This window comes from Marmota marmota, unplaced genomic scaffold, assembly GCF_001458135.2.
Source record: "Marmota marmota marmota unplaced genomic scaffold, marMar, whole genome shotgun sequence".
NCBI lineage: Eukaryota > Metazoa > Chordata > Mammalia > Rodentia > Sciuridae > Marmota > Marmota marmota.
In genome coordinates this window covers 5,712,631-5,718,609 of record NW_026000051.1, presented here as the reverse complement: position 1 = coordinate 5,718,609, position 5,979 = coordinate 5,712,631, and the positions used below count along the sequence as shown (strand labels likewise).

At 34.3% G+C, this 5,979-nt stretch overlaps 1 protein-coding gene across 3 annotated transcripts in view; it reads left to right on the top strand.

Annotated features, from left to right (window-relative positions):
- The window catches only part of Pbx3 (PBX homeobox 3), a 207,192-nt gene that overhangs the window by 80,739 nt on the left and 120,474 nt on the right, over positions 1-5,979 (top strand). The window contains exon 1 of one of the 3 annotated variants that reach the window (XM_015497579.2): positions 4,222-5,979. This exon is cut by the window's right edge and continues 1,356 nt beyond it. The exons of the other annotated variants lie outside the window; for them this stretch is intronic. The gene's annotated coding sequence lies outside the window, so the exon portion shown is untranslated. Of the gene's footprint in view, positions 1-4,221 lie in introns of those variants that run through there. 3 annotated transcript variants of the gene reach the window in all.

Below are 5,979 nucleotides of genomic sequence, written 5' to 3'. Positions count from 1 at the left end.
GCCAGAGATGCAGAGACTGCCCAGATGCCTATGTCTATTTTCATTTTTTTTTTTTTTTTTGGTACTGGGGATTGAACTCTGGGGCCACATCCCCAGCCCTATTTTGTATTTTATTTAGAGACAGGATCTCACTGAGTTGCTTAGTGCTTCGCTAAATTGCTGAGGCTGGTTTTGGACTCCTCCCTCTGCCTCTAGAGCCACTGAGATTATAGGTGTGTACCACTGTGCCTGGCCAGGGCCCACTCTCTTAACTATTATGCTGTACTTTCTTTCAAGAGTCAAAACAAGAAGTAAGAACCTTACTGCTATAATTTTTTTTTAGTCTATCAAATTGGCAAAGATTTAACAATATGATGAAATAGTGTAGAGACTATTAGTAAATTGCTCTAGGAATGCAAATTAGAAAACCTTTCTTTGAGGAAAGTTTCACAATATCTATCAAAATTTCAAATATGTAATTTGTTGATTACAATTTTTGAAATTAAGCCTTCATACAGATTTGCATGTGAGAAGTGTTAGACGTGTTCAGAGATGCTTGTAACATTTTGGAAGAATATAAGCTTGGAAACAATCTAAACAATCATTTGTAGGGGGCTAGTTAAATAAATGCTGTCAGTCCTCTTCTGTGTAATACTGTACAGTCTGTGAAAGAGAAGGAGGAAGCTCTGAAGGCACTTATAAAGATCCAGTTTCTAAGGTATGTTAAGTCAGAGAGTGACGATACAGAATTTTGTGTTTTTCTATGTATTACATATGTGAAAATACATGTTTACATATGTGAAAATACATGTTTATATATCTGAAACAAGAAAGATGACAGAAACACACACATGCGTCCACACACACACAGAAAGGAAATAAAATTTCTCCAGGAGGATATACAATTAAAGTGGTACCTGTTTGCCTCTGGAAAAGAAGGTGTTTGGGGTCAGGAATAGGAAAGAGTAGTTGCACTTTTATGCATGTTGGACTGTGTGACCCTATGTTAAAAATGTTAAAATGAAAATACACTTTCAAAGGGATCTAAATGGTATGGACTAAGGCTAATAAAGAGCTATTTTGAACTGTTGGGCAAATTATTTTACCAAATAGTTTAAGATTTCAAGAATCTTCATTGTCTTTGTTAAGTTTCTCCCAAAGATGATAACCAGAGGTTGTATTCTAGCTCAGCACTGCCCTGTTGAAATGGTAGATGTAAACATTCTAATAGCAGAGCCAATTCCACGTATCTGGTACTGTGAGAAAAACAGACTGCCATCCTTTTCTTTTTTTCTCCTCCTCTTTCTTTTCATTTTTTTAAAAATTATTTTTAGTTTTTTTTAAAGTTGTAGATGGACACAATACCTTTATTTTATTTATTTATTTCTATGTGGTGCTGAGGATCGAACCCAGTGCCTCACATGTGCTAGGTTGAGCACTCTACTACTGAGCTACAACCTAGTCCTTTCTTTTCTAAAACCATCTTGGACAATGGGTTCTTGCCCTTACATTTTTAACTAAACCTTTACAAGCCATGTGAGCAATAGCCACACTAAATTATGCACTGCTTCCCACTCATAGTTACTCCTTGATATCAGCAGTAATTCTAGACATGCTTTGGTAGACAAGAAATTTAGGTTGTAAATGGGAAATTATAGGAGGATGTACTTTGCAGGAATATATAAAATGACCTGCCAAATCACATTATTAGAATATAACTGAGTTCTATCTATATGAATATAAGGTCAGTTGATTGCAAATGTTGCAACTTGCTCTTCTTTGTTCTTTGGGAGATTAAATTGGTTTCTCCTAATGTCAAGTGACAAAAATACACATAGATAACACTAGCTCTTTGTACACGATTACATTTGGAGAGAACAAAGGCCAAAAATAGTGGTTAGTCTAGTCTAGACTAGACTGTATGATATGATACTCATCTAGGAAGAGTTTATATAATGAAAAGAACAAAGTAGAATTTTATATAGGATGAAAAGAAAATTTTGCGGGATTGGGGGTGTGGGTGGTAGATAATATAGGTTCCGTGGAAGTAATAGAATTTAAGACAGGGATTTTAACAGTGGAGCTTATTAACACTCATGAGAGAGTGATTGCTCAGAATGAGTTTTGGAGTCATATGAACCTGAATTTGGTCCCTAGTTAGGCTACTTCCCTGCTAGGTTACTATGAGGTAGTAGCTTAATAACCTCTCTGAGTCTCACTTTTTAAATTTCTAAAATAGAGATAATTTATATACATATATCTGTATGTATGTATATGTGTATACACACACACACACACACACACACACTCTCTTTCTTCTTTAGAGTAGCTGTGAAGATTCAATGGAATCATGTGTGAAAACATATTGCCAAGTTCCTTTAACAGAAGATGCTCAATAGATGTGTTACTACTATTAACAGTAATTTCAAGGTGTAGATTTGTTGAAACTTAGCATTGTTGTACGTTTGAGGAATCTAGAGGCAACATGGTGAATTAAGAGGATAGTACTCAGATTCAGATTATCTGTCACTTTTCAAAGTCTGTAGATTGAGTAAATTTTTTTTATTGGTTGTTCAAAACATTACAAAGCTCTTGACATATCATATTTCATACATTTGATTCAAGTGGGTTATGAACTCCTATTTTTACCCCGTAAACAGATTGCAGAATCACATCAGTTACACATCCACGTTTTTACATATTGCCATACTAGTGACTGTTGTATTCTGCTATCTTTCCTATCCTCTACTATCCCCCCTCCCCTCCCCTCCCATCTTCTCTCTCTATCCCATCTACTGTAATTCATTTCTCTCCCTTGATTTTTTTTTCCCTTTCCCTTCACATCCTCTTATATGTAATTTTGTATAACAATGAGGGTCTCCTTAGATTGAGTAAATTGATGTCCTTTTTATGACAATTCAATTAGAGTCAAAGAAAAGAAGAAGGATAAAGAAATAAACTTAGGATATAAATATTTCCAGTCTTCATCCTTCACAACTTCAGCAACATTCTATGCGTTAATGAGAAAATATGCTAGGTGTTCTTGAGTTGTACTAGGTGCTTAACAACTACAAATTTTATTGATATTATTCTTCATCTGCTTTTGCCAAAGGATGAAATGAAAAATAATTCTTGGAAAACAAGATTCTAGAAATTGAAGGATAAATGGAAGGATAGAGGATAGAGGTAAGCACTGGTTACCAAATAGTTAGGCTGTAAACGCCAGTTGTGCTGGATGAACTGATGTAATTTCTTCACAGTAAAAGTTACCAAGATTTAATTTAGGCCCAAGGAGAGACAAAAGCCAGAGATTTATGGGGAGGTTAAGAGCTTAGAAACCAGAGAGAATGTCAGTTTTGCTGACTTTGATAGAAGAGTTAGGAAAGATATTTTGCATATGTTTTGTTTTGGATAATTATATAACATCCAAATGTATACATTGTGTGGATAATAAGAAATGAAAGATGAAAAAAAGAATAAAAGAAAGGGATAAAATTAGCATATGATTCTTAGACATTCCAAGACTGTCTTCAGTGATCTTTCCATTTATGGAATCAAGCTAATGATCTCTTGATGCCTACTATGTTTTCAATCCATTTTCAAATATTTTGCTGGAGAAATTCTTAGTGTAAACAAAAGTTTTAAGAGACATACAGTAGTCTTTTATTGGTCAATCTTGTGGTGCTCATTTCTGTACTCTGGGGAACACTTTGGCCATGGGCCATTCAGATGCCTCTGTTAAGTACTGGTATCAGCAAAGGGGTTGTTTTTATGCTGTTTGTGTTTAGAGGCCTATCTTTTGACTTTTTATCTTATTTAGTAAAGAAAATATTAAAGATAAATAACTGTGTCTTGCCTAGTATTATGTTGATGTTTAAACTGTCTTCCAGAAGATTTTTCTGTAGATGGAAACAGCTTTGGAATAAAAATAATCTTTCTAAGATGGAGTCTTTCTTTGTTCTTTTCTTTTTTGTTTTTACATCAGAAATGTGTTCATTTTGCTTTGGATGCCACTTAAAATTTATTAATTTAATATAGTTCTTCTGGTCAAATACAAATAATGGTATCCTCCATATGTTTGCTTTTTAGCTTGACTGTTTATATTATTACTTACAATTGCTTCTAGAGTTTTATTAGTGACTCCTAATACACATTCCATTCCTTAGTGATAACTAAACCTCAGTTACTTTTTCTCCCTTTCTTTTAAAGAGTTTGTCATTTTTTCTTTCCTAACTCTTGATGTTGTTATAATTTTGTAACACTAGCATTTTGTATCTTTCTATATCAAGAAATTCTTTACTTAAAAATATTAGTTAAAATATGCTTTATGGCCTTTTGGGAGGTTATATGTATGTGTGGGTAAAGGACAAAGAAGTAGAAGTATTACATGAAAGGGACATTGTAAAGAAAGTTAGAGGTAAGGATTTGAACTCAGAGTATATCTCCTTTGTAGAATTATGTTTGTTTGATTTCAAGTTGTTCAGTTTGTTGTTGTTAAGTTATTATCTCCAAAAGTCTTAGTCTTTTTATTCCAGTTGACCAAACTAGCCCAGTGATTCTATTTTATATAACTATATGATTTAGAAATATTTAAGTTATGATATACCAGTACGTAGTAGGGCTCACTAGGTAGAAGGGACTATGCTAGCCCTCTATATGTTTCAACTATGGTTTGTTTGATTACTTCTGTTTTTCATATGAAGGCACTAACATCCAAAAGGGTTTAATAAATTGTTCCAGGTCACTAAGTCATTGAGTAGTAGAGCTTGAATTTGTTACAAAGTTCTGTATAAATCCTAATCCAAAGCCTTAGATCCTAAGCTATTTGAATAGTTAGGTGAGTACAGCTAGTTAAATTATTCTTGTTGTTGTAAACTTATATTCTGTGGCAGTATTTTTGTAATCAGATTTGGTTTTGTGGGAGTAGAAGTATAGTAGATGATTCTTCTGTCTGTGCTAATCTAGCACCCCCTAGGTGCTGTTTTTCGCCCTGGATTTGTGGTGTGGTAGGCACTAGAGAAATGCATGGCTAGATTTTTATGTACATAACTGTTGCAACAGGACATTTATAACCACTCTACTTTTCTTCCTCTTGGCTCTTTCATCCCTGGAGTGTTGTCTTACCTCAGTTTGTTCAGTGACAGGGAAGACAGGAAAAGAGAAATCTCTGGAGTCTGGCTCTACAGTTGAATGACTTGTTTTGGTCTTGAGTGTGAAGTGCATATTGTACCTGAACAAGGCTTTTGTTTGGAATGCTGATGAGTGGGCAGTGCTTACTTTATTGTAAACAGAATTGATTGTCCTAGTTAAAGAATCAAGGGAGATGAAGTTGATCTCTTAACTGTTCTGGATGTTAGTTTTGGTAGCATGTTGCAGTAAACTGCAGAATTGGTTTATTGTGGAACACTTTATACAGGAACCAGTAGAAAGAGTTTAAATGCAGAGTTTTTTGCTTTTCATGAAGTTCTTATTGCATTGTTAACAATAATCTGGATGAAAAATTTGAGTAAAATACAGTACCTGTTCCGATATATGAGATGATTTTTATGAGACAATCATAATGCAAAAAGCATGTATTTTCTTATATTGTATCTCAACTCACTAATTTTCAAGATTTTCATTTATATCTTTATGTTTGATGAAGTGTCAATTTATCTTCTGCCTTCAAATGATGAAGTAGCTGACCTCCTTAGGATGGGATTAGAAATATAGGCCATTTCTTAAAGCAAAAAGTTGCTTTAGTGAGTTTTTCTTGTGCTAGCTCCTCTCTTTCAGGCCATCTTACCGAAGCTAAACATCAGTTCAGTTGACAACTTTACTCAATTCTAGGCAACAGTGGCTGTGCTCTGGCCTGCAGAGACAGTGAATCCATTTTGGCTCTGACACCCAATTTTATTGTAAAACACATTCATGTTGACATCATATCAGTTTTCTGAACTATTACATGCATAAAAGAATTCACCCCTTTCCATTCAGTCTTTCTCAGCCTTCTAGTAAGGA